Source organism: Ictidomys tridecemlineatus, chromosome 13 (genome assembly GCF_052094955.1).
Source record: "Ictidomys tridecemlineatus isolate mIctTri1 chromosome 13, mIctTri1.hap1, whole genome shotgun sequence".
NCBI lineage: Eukaryota > Metazoa > Chordata > Mammalia > Rodentia > Sciuridae > Ictidomys > Ictidomys tridecemlineatus.
This window is the reverse complement of record NC_135489.1, coordinates 96,298,871-96,318,154: the sequence shown is the minus strand read 5'-3', so window position 1 is coordinate 96,318,154 and position 19,284 is coordinate 96,298,871. Positions and strand designations below refer to the sequence as shown.

Below are 19,284 nucleotides of genomic sequence, written 5' to 3'. Positions count from 1 at the left end.
CTAACACTATGATCTGAGAGCCACATGTCAGTCCTCAGATCCCAGAGCTCCAACACCAAGGAAAATGTGCTTTGCCTCTTTGTGATTCCTCTTCATGTCTGGCCCTCTGATAATTGGTAAGAGAGATGTTTAAGGGACACAGATCATGAAGGGATGCTGAGAAAAGATTCTTTAAACCAAGAAAGGCCTTTTCAATGATGTGATGATTAGGGTTTTGAGCACTTGTCTGTTTTCCCCTAGGATTGGAGGAAGAACCACTATAAATCTGCAAACAATTCCCAGCTGATGGATGCTTGTGTGCCTTGGGTCCTGGCAACCTGAGTTATCTCCTCTCAGTTCTCACTGCATGGACGTGCACAGACCACATGGCAGAAGGCAGCAGCTGCAGAAGATGTTTCCTACCAAACTGCCTTTATTATAACTGACAGTCCACCAGGGTACAGCTTCCCACCAAGGCTTGAACATTGTGACCCTCCCCTCTAGTACCCTCCCTTCTGCCCCCCACCTGCCCTCTTACTGCATTCCCTGTACCCTCCCACCCCCTTCACTTTCCTGAGAACCCGCAGGAACTGCCCTGTGTGGGGAAGAAGGTCTTCACAAGCTGAAGACCTTTGGCCCTTCTGGTGTAGAATGAAGCAAAGGTGAGATCTTGCCTGAGGGGCAGCCACCCCAGAGGCCACCGGCCAACACTGCTGTCCTCAGGGCCTCTTCTTCTGGTTGCCAGATGACACACACTTTCTCTTCTGAGGCCATGAGGTTCCACCTAGCTCCAGGTCCACACCTTGCCCTCCGATGACCTGGAGGGGAGGCCCAGTGCAGGGCACCTTTTGCACATTGCATGAGCGTCCAGTGAGAGTGCTCTTCATGGTCCTGGCACCTGGAGGAGGGTGGGAGCTGAGGCGTCCCCTCTTGGGGGGTGGGGCCTGGAGTGCTTGGTCTCCTGAGCACAGGGTTTCTATTGGAGGGGCCTGGCTCTGGGACAGTCCCCAGGGCAGCAGGCGGTGCTGGGAGATAAGGAGGAAATCCAGGCTTTGGAGCTCATCGTCCACACTGCAGCCATTGGCTGTCTTATGTGGCCCCCCAGCAGAAGTGGCTTTTCTGGGACCCACTACGCCTTTGTTCCCCAGGTTTAAGGAGGAGGATCTGCAATTATGGGGAGGATGGTTGGAGTGGATGGTCCCCAACGAGGATGACCCACGACGGCCTTGGAGGACAGCAGTGTCCTTCGATCCCAGCAACTCTGGCTCCATGGCCCTGCGCCTCTTCATGACCTGGGAAGCCACCTCTGTGGACCAGTCCTCCATGCTGGCCCCTTGATCAGTGTGATGCTTCCGCTTCTCTGCTCCTTGGTTGGCAGGTGCCTGGGAAGCTCTTGAGTCCTGTTGGGACATACCATGACCTTGAGGCCCCTGCAGAGCTGCTTCTTCACAAGCTGAAGGAGAATATGGGCACTGGCCAACTCTTCTACATACATGACATGGGCCACAGAGACTGGGACAATCATTTCTATGGGAGGTGGGAAGTGAAGGGACAGACTGAGTCTCTGCTGGCCACCCTCCTGGGCTTTCTTCTTGATGCCCTGAACCCATCCATGAATCTTCTGTCTCCTTCCTTTCCCTTTTACATCCTGTGTCCTGTGAAGTCACTCAAGGAAACATGGATCATAGGTAGGATAGGGACAGATGACGTCCTGTGGGCCACATGACTAGGGTCCTGTGCCTTCCTCATCTACGTGCTATCCCTTGATCCTCTGTCCACCTGTGGCCACTCCCTTTCTTGTCTATTTGTGTCCCTTTGTCTCCTAGCTGGCCAGTATTGCTCTCTGCCTTATCCACTTGGTGTCTTTCTCCTCGTCCCATAAACCTGGTTTATCTACCTCCATAGTTCTCTGTGGTGCCTCTTTCTCTTCTCTATCTTTTCTTTCTCCCCAACCCCTGGTGTTCCTGCCATTGTTTGTGAGGAGTATAACCCGTGTACCTCCTACCTGGTCTACTGGGGGACCCTACTTCCCTCTCTACCTGGGCAGGCGTGAGTTCTTCCTCCTGGTCCAGCTCTTTTGTTAGCGACAAGATATCTATATATGGTTCAGAGGAAAGTATTTCTTCCAGGAAGTGGTGGTGAATTATGTTCTCTGCCTGGGATGAGAAGGAAGAGAGTGTGAGTGACCTTGTGAGTAAATAGCCCCAAGTCAGGAAGACTTCTAGTAGAAACAGGAAGCAATGATGATCCCATTCTCATTACACCATGGGGCTATTATAGCCCAACAACGTGCTACAAACATTTAGAAGAGGGCACGCATCTGTGTGTGTGTGCATGCACACACACACACACACACACACACACACACACACAAATTCTGCTGAGAATCTGTGCTAGATGATCAATTCCATGAGTTTTGCAACCTTGACTACACCAAGATTGTAGGCGCAGCCCACCTTGTTTACAAAGACCTTATCAACGTAGCTCAGGAGACTTGAGTCTGGGTATAAATCCTCTGTTGCTTGATGCTCCAGTCCTTCCTCTCCCAAGATCTCAGCAAGCTCTTCTGTGGACAAGTGGGAGGGCTCCCATGTGGGAAAGGTGGTAGGCCCAAATAGCTCATGCATGATGTCCATGTACTCTTGGATGGCTTCAGGTGGGATCTCCTCAGGCGCCTTGGTCTCAGGCCCTTTGGTCTTGGCCACCTTGTTCTTGCGCGTCTTGGTCTTGCGTGCCTCTGTCTCAGGCACCTTTGTCTCTGGTGCCTTTGGTTTGGCTGTTAATGAGCAGGCAAGCTGTATTTTGGGGTTGGTCTCTCTGGAGGTGCACCCTAGGACAGGGAAGACCAGAGTGGTGCATGAATGAGGGATCCGTGTTCATCCCAAACCCTGGGTAGTAGGCAAGGCTCAGTGGACCTAACCTGGCATGCCATGCATGAGGCAACCTGACCTAGGACCTGAGGGATATAACAGTGCACCAGATGCGCCATCTAGGAGAGTGTAGCGGGAGGACATTTAGAGAGACTGAAATTCCATGTTCTCTACCCTCCAGGACCCAAGTCCTGGGCAGATGATATATGTGTTCTTTGGACAGACAAGGAGACAAAGGAGCTGTGTACTTGTAAGGGTGAATACGCAGTTCAGACTGGGTGGCAGGGACCTCAGGGGCTAGGGGCTGTTCTGCTTCAAGACCAAATCCCCCACACTGAGGAAAAGGTCTTATTTGAGACCACAACTTGCCTTAGCCCTTGTCACCATTCAGAGACTGTCGTGGGCTCCTGTGGGAAAGAGGAAACCCTACCTGGGCGTTGGAAAGCCTCCAGGACTGGCGGCTTTGACAGTTGCAGCATTGGAGGTACAGGAGGAGGTCGGCACTGGAAAACTCCTGTCAACTGCATCCTTGGATCCTCCATCTCCTCCGCAGCCTCAAACTCCATGAACCTTGGTGGGCAAGGGAGGCACAGGCTGAGCTGAGAAGCAGGTCAGCCATAGCAGGCAGGTGCTAGCCCCATACCAGGGAGGAGCTGGGGGCAGAGATATGGATCTGTGTCCTGAAGTGGGCCAGGCCAGCCCAGGAGGGAGCTGCTACATAGGAGGAATGGCAGTTCTGAGGGAACACCACATCAGCCAGCACCTGAAGGGAATGAGCTCTGAGTGACGCGGCATAGCCCCTAGGTGACCCTTGTTTCCCCTGTCCCTGCCAGGAACCACATGGATCAGGCAAGTTCCAGAAACTGGTCAGGGAAATGATGTATATGAGGGTCCTGGCCCAATTAAGGGATGCTGAGGCTGGGACCTTGAGCCTTGGAAAGATCACCTGGGAAAGAAAGGCACAGGAGGGGTCATGTGGAGGTGGAAGCTAAACTGAGAACATTGGGTTGCTTCCTCGGAGGGCTGGTTCTTTTTCTTCCTTTCACTTGTTGGAATGTCTGGGATTTCATAGAGCAAAGGCAGTAAAGATCGCAGACCTGTCCTAGGGCATCTGAGGTTCTGGATGCCCCTGACCGTGCACTCTTCACTGCCACCCCCTTCTGGCACATTGGCTTGAACGCGTACCACTTTCATGAGCTCCAGTAGTCCCCACTCTAAAGAGGTGCCAGTTCCCGGGCAGGTGGTGTGTGTGAGGCTAGTGGAACTCTTTACCTCTGCCCAGACAACAAAGGAGAAGGAGTCAGTGTGGCTGGACTGGTTTCTCCCCCCCATTGGGACCCTGAACCTCAAGACACAGTTGGAATCACAAACATTGAGGCTGGAGATTCTGGGATTGTTGCAGAGAGAATGTCCTGCACTTCAGCTAGAAGGAGCTGACATTTGGAGAGCTAGACGCCTCAGAGCCAACACATAGGTAGGTGACATGCCCTACCCGACCCTGCTGTGCAAACCCTGAATTCCCACCTAGGTTCTGGGCCCCGAAATCTAGCTCACTTTTGTGAGGTCTCATAGAAGACCATCCGTTCAAAGTTGCTGGTGCGCTGCCATTCCTTCCAACCCTTCCGCAGGCCCTCTTCCATGGTCATGGTGGGCTCCCGTCGGGACAGAGACCGAAGCACTGGGCTGGAATTCATCAGGATCAGTGTCCACAAGGTCACCCTCCTTCATCGGCAGACCAACATACCTTCCTAACTTGGTTACAATTTCCCAGTCATGTTCACCTCAAAGTATTGACATTGGACTCCAGGACACTCATGCCAACCTGAACACCAAGGGCTGCATTGACCAGCATGATTGTGCTTGGATTCCTCAATGATGTGCTGTACTAGGTGCTGAATGTGGTTATCGTCCCACATTCACCTGGTGAAGCCCTAACCCCAGTGTGATGGTATCTGGAGCCTGGCTTTAGTGCTCAGAGGGTTAGATGAGACCGTGAGGGTGGTGCTTCATGGGGGCATTGGTGTTCTTCCTGGAGAAGGAGGAGACACTGAAGAGATGTCAGTCATGGGAGGACACAGGTGAGCCAGCTGTCTTCCGAGCAAGGAGAAGAGCGCGTTCATGGGACTTTAGGTCAGGTACCCGTTACCTGGGAATCCTGACTCCAGGACTGTGAGAAAGGAATGCCTGCCTGTGTCTGTGTCCACGTGTTCCACAGCATCCTGTATGGTGGCCCAGGCTGACTAAGACCGTGCACAGAATGGCCTGGGAGCACAGTTACAAACTGGGGAAAGATGAACATGCCCATGCAGTGTCCAAAGACAGCATCCCCTTGAGTGTGACATCACCAGCGGGTCCCAATCAGGAGTTCATGACAATGTGTGTGGATATCTTTAGAGTTCTGTCTAGGGGCCAGCACCCCTAAGCTCACTTGTGGTTGGGATGTGCTCTGTGCCAGGAATAATCAGGTCTATGGTGGAAGGTGAAATGACTGGGGGAGGGAGCATTATGTGGAGTCAGACAGCCAACTCCAGTTCCTGGCCCACATTACCCCAGGAACCTCCTCTGACCTTGAGTCCTCCTGTGATGGTGATGATCATTGGAAACAAAGATTTCCTGCCCTCACAGGACTGTGATGGGCACCTGACATAAGGCACATTTCATTCTCTGGTGTGAGGGGATACATCTGGGAGTGTAAGGATCTCAGCTTGTCCCCTCACCCTCAGGACCTCTCTTCCAGTTCCCCTACATCCCAGCCTCCTCTCTCCAACCCACGCTCTTCCTCCTCACAGAGCTCAAGGGGGAGCCTGAGGAGAACACTCACATGAGGAAGCAGGAAAATGCTTCCACATCAGGAGTCTGAGGAAGGTGCCTGCGGACCAGGGTCTTGAAGCGCTGCCAGCGCCGGAAGTTCTCATAGACGCTGGAATGTCCACCAGAGTCCTCTGGTGGCACCTCCGCAGCCGGGAACATGGGTGGTGCACCTGCCCCATACACTGTACCTGGCCACTGGCGCGCATTCATTGGGAACATGATGGGGGCCAGCTGGGCAAATGGCCGAGGTGCTGGAGGGCGCAGGCCCAGGTGCCAGTGGATCCCATATTTCTGGATCCCCCCACTTGCTGAGGCAGGCACAGTGGTCCTTACACCAGAAGGTGCCACGAAGAATGGAGCAGGATGCTCCACACCCCCACAGGAGACCCCTGGGGCCCCCCAGTTGAGGGGTGCCTGAGTGTGGGCAATGTTCTGAATATGAGGGGGCCCTGCTGGCCTCAGTTGTGGCCCACATTGTCCAAGGGTGGACATCCTTGGCACATAGAGTTGTCCAGGGTAAGCGGACAGCACCAGAGGGTTACCCTGGGAGATGGGTGCAGTCACCCGTGGTGCCAGGGGCGGCTCCCAGAACGGCTGGTGTGTTGGCACAGGGGCAGCTGGAAGAAAGGGCAGGCCCCTGAACGCAGACATGTGGGCACCAGGATTGAAGTTCATGCCTGGTCTCTGGAATGCAGATGCTGTGGAGGCAAAGAAAGGGGAGAATGGAGGAGGGAGAATGGCAGCAGGATTCAGGTCCCCAGTTTCTTACTCAGTGGGAATCTGAGGACAAATGCTCACAGCTCAAGGCCCTGTGTGCAGGGACATTGTGCAGTTTGCAATTGTCCCTGAGTGAATTTCATGCTGTGTTCCCTTTGTCATAGTTCTACCCTGAGAAAACTGGTTCCCAGTACACCAGGGCTCCCTGAAGGCTGTCAGTGGACTGTGGCACCTCAGCTTTCCCTGCCTCTGAGAGGTCCCTTGTGCATCCTTGGCAGACAATCCATTGGCCTCCTAGGTGACTCCCTAGAAATGGATCAATGTGACTCTGCTCAGTGGCACCATGCCCCTCCCATGCTGGCCAACAGGAAAGGGATCTTCTCGAGGGCAGATGCAGGTACTCCAGGGTCGTTTGTGAAGGTGACAGGTTCTAAAGATTATTGCCCCACCACCTCCTCAGCCTTCCATTTGCTAATACTCCTTGTGTACCCTCCACTTCTTTCCTAGGCTTCTACAAACAAACAAGAGACACCTGATTAAGATCTCTGCCTAGCTAGAGGCTGAGGAATCCTGAAGTTCTCCCTGCCCAGCATGTGGGTGCCTCTCCCAGCACTTCCCACAGCAAACACTGTGGGGGACAGATCCTGGTCAGCCCTGTTTCTAGTTTCACTGGTTCCTGCCATGACACAGGGAAGAGGTCTATGTGATAGACAGTGAGAACCCGAGATCCTCTCCTGGGCTGACCAGCAAAGGCCACCAAGGTTTATAAAGTTGATGGGATGGTGAGGATTGGGGTTTTCCAGAGATTTTCACGGCCACTGTCATGTTTTTATTGGGCCTGGGAATTGGAGTCATTCTGAGGTCCTTTTCCTTTGAGCTCCCAATAAATGGAAGGAAAGTGTCGCAGAGGATCAGGCCTGTGCCAGCTGCTACCTGTGGCAAGGTTGTTTGGAGCACATCCCTGTCCACCAGGACGTTCTGCAGAGTGTAGTCAAGGGATGGGAGGTGCACCACACTTCAACACTTGCACATATTAATCAGGACACCTGCCTAAGTTCCAATGACAATACGTGTGGGGACCCTTCCTAACTGTGTGCCACTCTCCTTCCTGTCTTCATGAGAACCCAGTCATCTTCAAACCTGATCCTGGAAAATGAACACCCCACATGTGCTCCCTTTTCATGGAGAACCAACCAAACCAGGAAGATAAGCAAAGTCTTCCTGTTGATTTGAAAACAAGGAGCTGAGCCTACACTCAGAGATAACCATTCAGAAGACCCCCCAGAGGCCCAAATCTATGTTGGTTGAGGTTTCCTGGGTTCCCTGCCCTTCAAGAATCAAGGACACCAACTGTCTGAATGGAAGGAGAAGTTTTCCTGGGCAGGAAGTTGGCAAGGTGCCCTGGGCTGTGGCAGTTGGAGAAACCTGCAGCCTCACCCACAGAGAGTATATCACACTGCGACTGTGGTCATTTATGAGACCCACTGGGCAGTTTTCTAGCTGTGAACACTCCTCACCACTGCCCAGTTATGATCTGAGACTCTCGGTCAATCCCCTCAGAATGACATCCCAGGCAGCTTCCCTGTGTCTTAGGAATGGGCACAGGGCTCAGCATCTTGACTCCTGGGAGCCCTAACTGACCACCACTGTGACACCATCTGGGACTGCCTAAAAAACCATGCAGTGACCTGTGTCCATTGTATAAGGAATCAAGCCCTTGGCCTCTCTCCCTTCTGCTGACCCAATGTATTTCCCCTGAGTAGCCTGGACCTGGGTCTTAGGAGCCCTCCTCCCCATGAGCAGTATCAGTCTTCCTGGGGCTTCCTGGGCCATGTCAAGTGCATCCTCTAAGGCTATTTCCTTCCCTTACTTCTGCTCAGTGAGTTGACCTCAGGGGAAGTACTCCATTCTAACTCCCAAGGGTTTGGGAGGTGACTGGCCCTCAGATAACAAGCCCCTGACCCTCCAGGCTCACCTCCTTCCAAAGGTCAGGACACTGGACACAGTGTCTCACAGTCTCCACAGTGGGAAAAGTCAGTACAGGATCCAGAGAGTGACCTGTCTGTAACAGATTCTCAGGGTCCAACTGAGCCAAGCTGGGCAAAGTTTAAATGTAAACCCCAGTGGAATGTTGGACCCAGACATTCTGCAGGGGGAGGGGCCAAGGGCAGCTGGCCTGGCGGGGGCTGGGCAGACATTCCATCAAGAGCTCTGACAGGTATAGAAGAACCTCCAGTTGCCTTTAGGCAATTCAATGGTGACACAAGTGGTGTGTGCCTCTGGGTCATTTTGCAGTAGTTTCTCAAATGCACAGCAGAGTGGTGAGAGCTATGGCTCTCATGAGCCACACAGTCATGGGTCTGAACGGCCCCTACTCTAAACTGGAGGGTATGGATTGCATTTTATGTATACAGTGTTTTTTTTAATCCCATCCCCAGTCAGCTAAACATACTCTTGGGTGTTCCTGAAATATTCAACACCTTATAAGTTTTTAATCAATGGGCGGAGGTGGCAAACTAAGAACAAGCTTCTGTCACTCTTCCTTCACTTTTTATGTAGTTATTCCCCACATTGATGCCATTGATGAAATAGTTGGTGGGGCTTTTTTTTATAACTAGTGATATAAATTATGCAGTGTAGAAAAACTGTCTTTTCATTCCACACTCAGGTGTTTTTTTTTTTTTTTAGTTGTTTCTTATACTGAATGATGGAGTTCAGATTCTCAAAGCAAGCTTTATTTGCTAGACCCAGTTGGAATTCTGGGGCCTTGCAGATTTTTAGTCAGTGCTTTCTCAGTGAGCTTCAGTCCTTACCCCATGCAATCAGTTTGCACTACTTCAAACTGCTAGACCACAGGTGCTCATATAATCACACTTGTCAAATGCAATTTGTGCAAAGTGGCCATGGGAAGGAGCATTGAAATGTCCTTTTGTCCTACCATCTGACCTTTACTCTTGTAAAGTCCTGAACTCATATTGATTGCTGAAGGGAAAATAATCAAAAACACTGTGAACATGGATGTCCTTGTCATCAGGAACATTGGCAGAATGGCTGAAAGAAGGGCCAGCCCAGAGGCTCTGGAGGAGGCGCCTCCTTGCCCATGACACCTCGGAGGCTTCGGGACCCGCTTGTTCCTCCTTTGGGGGCGCCCCCTAGTGTCCTTCCCGCACCCCTTGCGCATGCGCACAAGCTTGACTGGAAATGCGCGCTCGCAGGCCGCCATCCAATGGCTTCAGTGTCTGTTGAGGCTCTGGCCGGGCAAGGCGCAGGCGCCAGTGGGGCCCGTGTGTTCCCAACGGCCGGCAGGGTTCCCATGGCGGGTCCAGACTCAGTCCCATAGGCCCGAGGAACTGGACCCGCGAGCCTGTCCCGTCCGCAGTGTGTCTCTGCCGGGTCCACCGGCCCCTGCGGCTCGCGGGGCAGTGCGGCTGCCGGCCTCGCTTCCCCAGGGACGTGGGCCGCCCGCACGTGGCCCGGAAGTGAGGGGCGCAGGGGCCAGTGAGGCGCCCAGGGCATTGTCCGTGTCCCTTACAGTGTCTGTGCCACGCCTGGGCTCCGGGGCACCTGTGCGGTGCCTGAGCAGCGCGGTCCTGGTCAGCAGGTCCGCGGCTCCTGTCGGTGTCAGAGGAAGTGGTGAAGGTCGTCTCCTTGTCGCTGTGAAAGCTCTGAATGTTGGGGACACCGTCAGCTGGCATCAGGGTTGTTAGGCTGAAGGACGCGCATTTCCCATGACATTAGCGACTTTGCAGAAGGGAACACACTGAGCGGAGTGTGCTGGGTCCCCTGTGGTCACACCGAGGTTGACGGCCCTCGTAGGTGGGCTGTTGGGGGACAGAGCACCTGAATGGTGACGGGAGAACGGTGTGACCCCAAGTCGTGTGCAATAGACTCCTGTTGTATTATTAATGTGTGGTGCTCGTGTATTGCGCACTGACACTGACGATGTGCTCTCAGCGTGGTGGGGGGCTGTTGGGGGGTCCTTGTGGGTCTTTCTGGGTGCCCGAAATTTTCCTTCCGTCTTGATGGGCAGGAGGATCACAGGGCGGTTATTTGGGTGAGAAAATGAGGCCTGTGCTGGTCCTGGAGGGTTGGTAGGAGTTCAGAGGGCTGGGGTGTTCCCCTGTTCCTTTGGTGGGTGGTGGGGTCCCTAATGTGTTGCTGTGCATTCCTCATTTGGACCTTGTTCTGTTTAGGACTGACTGAGGGGAATGTGGTGTGTGTTCAGAAGTGTGGGTGGTGGTGTCTGGGTGGATATTGGAGATCAAGGGAAAATGCTGACGTTTTTGGTGAGACTGCAGGGTTTGGTGTACATGGAGGGCGTGGGTGAGACTGCAGGGTTTGGTGTACTTGGAGGGCGTGAGAAGTAAACTCAGGAGTTGGGCTCAGGTGTTTGTAATTTGGTTGTTGTAATATTTTACCTGTCGTCTTGTTGTTTGTTTTGGCCCATGAATGCACCTTGGGAAGTTTAGGTGTAATATGTGTGTTTGGAAATGGGCGGTAAGGAATGTGTTGGGTATGGTTCTCCGGGTTTGCAATGTGGATGTTGCAGTTGGGAAATGGAGGAGAGGGATATTTGTATTTTGGGACATAGTGCTTGGTTATGTGGGGTTTTAACTAAAATGTCTTTTCAGTTCACTCAAGTATATATACTTGAGTGCATGAAGGCTAGTCAGTTGCTAATTTTGTGGAGTAGTGGGATGAATATGTTCAAGTGTAGTTTGGAGTTGTTAGGGTTCTGAATTTTTGAAGATGAGTTATTTTTTCGTATTTGGATGTGTGTGAGTTTGAATATGAAGAGTGTGTGATATTTTGTGTATATTTGGATATATGTGCACATTTGTAGGTAGTGGGTAACTGGGTACAGATGAGATACTTATGTGGAGTTACTTGTGTATTGAGATTGTATTACCTACCTCACCTTAGGGGTGTGTGTATTTGTGTTGCATGTAGTAGCAATAGTTGTGAGGGGGAAGAATGTTTAGGTGTTCTTTAGTAGTTGTATTTAAGGGACATGGCAGTTGGTGTCTGCTTTCTGCTGCCATATATGTATTAAGTAGAAAGTTATTTATAACTGGGCAGTAAGTATATATGTATGAGATGGAGATGTGACATTGTGTGTTTACATAAGGGAGTGTGGAAATTGTGCTTATATGTGTTAGAGATTCATGATATAGTTATTTCTTAGAATTTGAGTAGTTATAAAGTGTATTCTAGTTGCCTGTGATAATTCGGGATTTGTAAGTGAGCTTAGTTGTATTTTATATGATATGCTGGAACTATTTTCTTTTGCGTTGCAAATTCCTTTGTGGGTTAGCAGATGGGTGGGTGAATTCTGCAAGTTTCTTCAGTTGGAATGAGATGGCTACGAGTACTCAAATTCTTTGGAGAATGCTGTGCCATTTCTTTGTGTGGACAGGAATGTTTGGCTGGTGAGGTTGGCAGAGTGCTTTCTGGCTATGTAGAATACTGAGTAGTGTTTTAGGGAATCTCTGTATTCAAGTTTTGCATATATTTCCGTGTCTGAGTCTCCTGTGGGAAGTTTTACATATATAGTGACCCATATGTAGCGATTAATTAATATGTGCATGGTTTTTCAGGTGTGCTGGTATTGAGCTCTCTACCTCATGCATGCAAGAATAGCATTTTTGCATTTGGGGTGTAGATAATGAAGTGATGAGGAGTATGTTCATGAATTTGTGGATGTGTGTATTTAGAATCAGTGTGTATACAAAATGCTCAGGCATTCTGTTTGTGTTTATTTTAAGATAAAATTCTTGAAAATTTTGGTGGTGACATTAGGATGTATGATTCTAGTATACAATTATGTTTTACTCTCATGCATTTGAGAAATGTTGATTGTTGTGTCTTGAATTCATGGGACTCTTAGGATCTGGCAGATGTGAGAGGTTCATTGTGTCCTTATAAATAAATTGTCTTCAGGTATTGTGGAATGTATGTAGTTTAGAACTGTGGGACTTCATGTGGGTCTGCTTTGTTTTAGTGCAAGAGATGACTGGTTTTATACTTTTCAGTTTGCCAGAGTCTGTGCCCGTAGGGTATTTGTTGGATGTATATGAGCAGTGTGTTTGTTGTACAGGTATGTGCCTGGCCCATGTTGAATGTGTATGTTCAATTGTGGTAATGCACATGAATTTAGGACAAATGGGGTATTTTCTGCAAAAAAAGAAATCATGTAATAACAGATGGTGATTCTGTGCGTTTTGGGTGGAGATATCAGATGTACATCTGTTCAGAATCCTTGAGGAGTATTTTTGGCAGGAGATGTTACTGGGGTTTTGTTTGTGTATTTGAGGTTGGAATTCAAGTTAGTTCACCCTGGGGCAGGTGAGTTTTGTGCACGTATTCTTTCTGTGCTGGAACTTCTAGGAGCCAGCTATGGTAGCTGTTGCTGTTCATCCTTTTGAGTTTTATGTTCAGTGGCATCAGGTCATTAGGTTGGAATTATTCTTGAGATAGACTCTGGGAAAGGCTCATGAGTTAGAAATTTGGTCACCAGGGGATGATTCTTTTGGGGGAGATTTTCAAGGTGGGATATTGCTAAGAGCCACATCCAAGTAATATGATGCATTGCATTTTTGGTTGAAAGGTGACGCCAGCTAGTCATTGAGATGATATGATTATGTTAAGATTTGCATTCATATGGATATCGGACTCCTGCTGTTCACCTCAGCCTGCTTCGGGACTACTGGAGAGTTCCCATTGGTTGGGGAAGTGAATAGGAGGGAATTCCGGGGGAGGAACTTCCTCTGGGGTTCCAGGAGAACGACGCGTGTGTGGATCGGCAATCTTCCCAGGTGCGTACGGGGCATTGGCGGCAGTTTCAAAAATAAAGTTTATTCCTGCTTGAGTGGCTCATGATTTTGTGCCCAGCCAGACTGGGGCAATTGGTCGCCCATACGGGGAATGCCTGAAGCTTGGAGGTGAGTAAAATTGCTCGCCCCTGAGGGAAGGTGAAAGAATGGGTGACCATTTCAAAAAACAATGTGTTCTTGTTTTGATTTATTTTGTTTTTGTTTCAAGCTGCATATCCCAAGAATTTTCTCAGGCAAACTGGGAAAAATGGTTGGCTCAAGGTTTGAAGTTGTTCGGTCCTGAGAAAGAGAAAATTGATACAATTATTTTTTTTCCGTTTTTGTTTCATTCTGTTTCATTTTTGTTTTATGCTATCTTATTGGGTTGCGTTACCTTTATAGTAGATTAGAAACTAGTAAAAAACAAACCGAAAAACTGTTAAGTAAATTGTTAGAGGTCCAGACTATGGTAGAAAACATGTTAGGTCAAGCAAAAGAGAAAATCTCTCGAGCTAGTCAGACAGAGGAAAATTTGAAGAAAGCAAGCTTAGAGGACAAACAACCATCAGGCGGGGAATTACAACAGGAGGCTGCTACTAAAAGCCAGAGGGCGTATTTCAACCAATAGCTCCATCTACAGCTGAGCGCCCCTCACCTCCCGTAGTTGATGGACGGAATCCTGAGGCAGGACCCCAAAGATTAGCATGCCCTGTACTTGAGCAGGCAGGATGGCAATGAATTCACCGTGCTTTAGATTTCAAAACAGTGAAGCAATTAAAGGAGGCTATAACAACCTATGGGCCGCAAGCACCCTTCACTGTGAGCATGGTCGAATCCATTACCAACTTAGACATGATGCCAGTAGATTGGTCTAACGTGTTGATCTGTGCCAAATGGAGGACAATATTTGTTATGGAAGGTTGCCAATGAGGAATTTTGCATGGAGACAGCTAGGCGAAATGCAGCAGCCTGTTACCCTCAAAGAAATCTAGATATGTTATTAGGAAAAGGACCTTATGAGGGTCAATGGCAACAAATTGAATATGATCCTGGCGTATACGCACAAATTGCTGTAGATGCGGTTAGGGCATGGAAAACTTTACAGGGGCATGGAGATTTACAAGGTCAATTATCTAAGGTAATACAAGGAACTAATGAACTTTACGCTGAATTTGTAGACAGGTTTATTCAAACAGCTTCTAGAATACTTGGGGATACAGAACAGGCAATGCCATTTATAAAACAACTGGCTTATGACCAAGCAAATCATTGCTGCAGAGAGGTCATTAGACCATGGAGACATGAAGATTTAAACACATATATTAAATTATGTAGAGACATTAATGAACAAGGGTAAGTCTTGGCAGCAGTACAACAGGCTTTAGATGCCAGGTCAAAAACAGGACATTTTAAAAGGAGTTACCCCATAGGAGGAGGGTTTAACCAAGCTAGGTATCAAAGGAATAGAATACCGTGTATTTGCCCATGATGCCGTAGAGGGAGACATTGGGCTAATGAATGCCATTCTCAAACCACCATAGAGAGTATTCCGTTATCAAAATGGACAAGGACCAAGTGTTTACTCACGATATCGTGGAGAAAGGCATCAGGCTCCATTGCCAAAAAACGGACTAAAGGGCCCAATGCTCCAGGGCCCAAAACCACAAATATACGGGGCAATAGAGGAACCCAGCAGCACCATCAGGGTAGTGCCCAGGACACATTATCCATTAAATCCCTCATCAGACAAACTAGAGGGAACGTAGGGTTGGACATCTGTGCCTCTGCCAGAGCAGTACTAACTCCAGAGATGGGAGTTCAAATCATTCCCACAGGAATAAAAGGACCTCTTCCCCAAGGAACAGTAGGCTTATTATTGGGATGCAGTTCTTCTACACTAAAAGGACTTATGATAAGTCCTGGGGTAATTGATCCTGATTATGAAGGTGAAATAAAAATTATAGCTAGTTCTCCAAGAGGTATATCAGTAATTTCACCAGGAGACAGAATAGCACAGTTATTAATAATACCCAGCCTACATGATAAATTTTCCAGTCGTACTGTAGAAAGAGGTTCCAGGGGATTAGGCTCCACAGGTGTAGATTGGGCTATGCTGCCTTTAAATTTAGATTCTTGCCCCATGCTAAACTAAATATTCAAGGATATGAATTTAATGGTCTACTGGACACAGGTGCTGACCTTAGCATCATATCTCGTCAAGAATGGCCAAAACATTGGCCATTACAACAAGCCACTCAAATGCTTCGAGGCCTAAGAGTGGCAACTAATCCCCATAGAAGTGCAATGGTCTTAGATTGGATGGATCCTGAAGGATGTGAAGGAACTATACAGCCCTATGTATTGGATCATCTTCCTATAAATTTATGGGGACGAGATATAATAGATCAATTAGGTTTGACATTAACAAATAACATCAATCCTAACACGCCCACTACTAGGGCTAGACAAGGCTTTAGGAAAGAAAAAAGATTAAAAGAACAAGAACAAAGTGCAGCAGCACCAATTCAAATAGATCAAGGAATAAATAGACATGGATTGGATTTTCAGAAAGGGCCACTGAGACAATCAAAATTACTTGGAAATCAGAAAGACCAGTGTGGGTTCCTCAGTGGTCCCTAACTAAAGAAAAGATACGAATAGCCCATGATCTGGTCAAACAACAATTAGCGGGAGGACATATACAACCTTCCGTATCTCCCCATAATACTCCCATTTTTGTCATTAAAAAGAAATCTGGTAAATGGAGATTACTGCAAGATTTAAGAGCCATTAATAATGAAATGGTTATTATGGGACTTGCTCAATCAGGGATTCCCCAATTGTCTGCTTTACCAAAAACCTGATATGTTTTAGCTGTAGATATTAAAGATTGTTTTTTTTCAATTCCAATTCATCCTGAGGATAGTCCACATTTTGCATTTACTATCCCTGCACTAAATCATGAAGGACCTGATCAGAGATATGAATGGAAAGTACTCCCTCAAGGGATGGCTAACAGCCCAACTATGTGTCAAATTTATGTTAACAAAGCAATCCAGCCACTTAGAAATCAAAATCCTGAACTACAAATATTTCACTATATGGATGATGTATTGTTAGCACACAAAGATAAAAACACATTGCTGGACTGTTATGCCACACTTACAAATTTATTAAAAAATTATAATCTAGAGATAGCAATAGATAAAGTACAATTAAATCTTCCAATTAATTATTTAGGAGTTCTATTATCCTCAACCATGGTCCATCCACCAAAAATTCAAATACAAGTAGATCAACTCAAATCACTTAATGACTTTCAAAAGTTATTGGGAGACATAAATTGGATAAGACCTTATCTAGGCATACCAACAGGAGAGCTAGGACCTTTATTTGATATCCTAAATGGTCCATCAGATCCAAATTCACCCCGCATGTTAACGCCTGAAGTAAGAAAGGCATTAAAAATCATTGAAACATATATGGAAAATATGCATTTGGATAGAATTGATATAAGTTTGCCTTTATTATTTATTGTACTACCAACAAAAAATATTCCTACAGGAGTATTTTGGCAAGAAGGTCCATTATTATGGATACATTTATCTTATTCTCCTAACACTATTCTTACTAGATATCCTGAGGCGGTAGGTCAATTAATACTCAAAGGAATAAAAGCAACAAAGGGAGTGTTTGGAATTTCTCCCCATAAAATTATTACTCCATATACTATGGATCAAATTGATGAGTTAGCTAATGAGTTAAATACTTGGGCAATAATCATGTGTAAATCTAATGTTTCATTTGAAAATCACTTACCATCTAATCCTTTGTTGTCTTTTTGGTCTAAGCATCCTGTAGATTTTCCAAAAATGACAAGAAAAACCCCTATCATGAATGCTCCAAATATATTCACTGATGGGTCAAATAATGGTACAGCAGCAGTAGTTACCTCTGATCAAACTTTTACATTTTTAGTACCCAAACAATCAACTCAAAATGTAGAGCTTAATGCAGTATTACAAGGTTTTATGATGTTTGAAGATTCTGTATTTAATTTATTTTCTGATAGTCAGTACGTAGTTAATGCTATAGTATCCCTTGAAGATGCTGGTAGGATTCCCCTTCTTCTACTGTTTTCTTTCTGTTTTCTACTATACAAAGTCTACTCTGGGACAGAAAAGATCCATTCTTTATAGGACATATCAGGGCACATACAGGATTGCCTGGAGCCCTTAGTTTGGGCAATGAATTAGCAGATAAATCTACACATGACATACATATTTTCTCCACAATAGAAGAAGCTATAAATTTTCATAAAGGTTCCATGTCAAACAAAAGCGTTTTAAAGTAACTAAAGAACAAGCCAAACATATAATAAAACAATGTCGAAATTGTGTGACATTTTTACCACAAGCTAATCTTGGAGTCAATCCTAGAGGACTGATACCTAACCATATTTGGCATATGAACGTCACACACTTGCCAGAATTTGAAAAATTAAAATATTTGCATGTTACAGTTGATACTTCTTCTGGATTTTTGATGGGCTCCCTTCATGCTGGAGAAAAAACTAAAGATGTTATAGCTCATTGCTTACAAAATTTTGCCACTGTGGGCGTTCCAAAACAGTTAAAAACAGATAATGGTCCTGGCTATACCTCTACCTCTTTTAAACAATTTTGCTCATCATTTGGCATTACTCACATAACAGGAATTCCATACAATCCACGGGGACAAAGCATAGTTTAAAGAGCTCATCAAACTATTAAAATGTACCTATTAAAACAAAAGGAGGGAATTGGAAAGGGGTATATATCCCCCAAAGATAAACTTAAAATAACCCTTTTTACTCTAAACTTTTAAAATTTGGATTAATCGGTGCTTAGTGCTGCGGAAAGACATCTGTGTCCAAAAAATGTACATAAGCCCAAGGTACTTTGGAAGGATATTCTAACAGGACAATGGAAAGGTCCTGACCCAGTGATTGTCTGGAGTTGGGGCTCTGTTTGTGTTTTTCCACAGGGAGAACAGCAGCCGATTTGGATTCCAAAGAGATTAACCAAAACAATTTCTACAGACCAAAAAGAAGATGATTTGAGTCAAATCCATAACAGCTGATATCCAGAACTCCAGCTTGGCTAATTCTTACATCTGCGACAGTGATTAACCAGGATGCTTTTTTCAATATCTATTTTATTATTGCTTTTTCCCACATCATAAAGTTCTATTTTATTTTTGAGCTCATACAGACCTAGGTTAATGTTTTTCTGATCAGTTTTATTTTTTGACTATGGAGTTTTTAAACATTGCAATGGAGATTTCACCTAGGTAAAGCTACAAGGCCTTTACTATTGTCTTATGTGTTGTATGTTACGTGTGCACACTTCTGTTTTGTGTTGTATGTCTGTATGTGCGTATGTCCATATATCATATATGAGGAGCGCTCATGAATAAATGGATCTGAATTTTTTTTTTATTATCCACGTGATTTTAATGGTTTAATTTAAATTGAGTAAACAACTGTTGAAGATTGTTTTAATATGTGTACAAATAAGCAGGTTAACAGATCTGTTTGTTTACATCCACCATTCCTTTTCATTATATTTAATAATTCTGTTCAGGATAATGTAAATTGTTCAAAAAATTGTTTTCTTAATACCTGTTGGAATGTTACACAATTTTTTTAGCATCATTGTCAGAATTCCTATCTTCATCCCAGTGCCAGTGAAGACAAGATGAAACCAAACTACAGTTTCTTCGATAGTTATCACAACAAACTGTATAAACTGATGCATCAATGAATAATAACTCAACAAGTAATGCTCAATCACTGAGTCAATTTATTTTGGGAGGAAATGGACATATTGATAGATTCCTCTGCTTTGAACTGCTTACAAAACTTGCCTGGACTATGTATCACTTGTATGCATTGTGCTCTATCTGTTGATGCAGCGAATTATGGTAGTGCTGGCTTATCTTTGCTGATGTGTCACCAGTGTTGCAATTTTTCCTAAAGAGACGTCAATTGAATTGGTGTCGTGGCATTTCTGTATCCTCCTCCCTTCTACTAGTGATGGTCTAATTTGGGGGGC

General features: G+C 46.5%; 1 protein-coding gene across 3 annotated transcripts in view; it reads left to right on the top strand.

The window, feature by feature from the left end:
• Positions 1–19,284, top strand: part of LOC144370058 (putative serine protease 47) — a 405,363-nt gene that overhangs the window by 27,073 nt on the left and 359,006 nt on the right. Inside the window, exon 4 of one of the 3 annotated variants that reach the window (XR_013429978.1) lies at positions 241–19,222. The exons of the other annotated variants lie outside the window; for them this stretch is intronic. The gene's annotated coding sequence lies outside the window, so the exon portion shown is untranslated. Of the gene's footprint in view, positions 1–240; positions 19,223–19,284 lie in introns of those variants that run through there. 3 annotated transcript variants of the gene reach the window in all.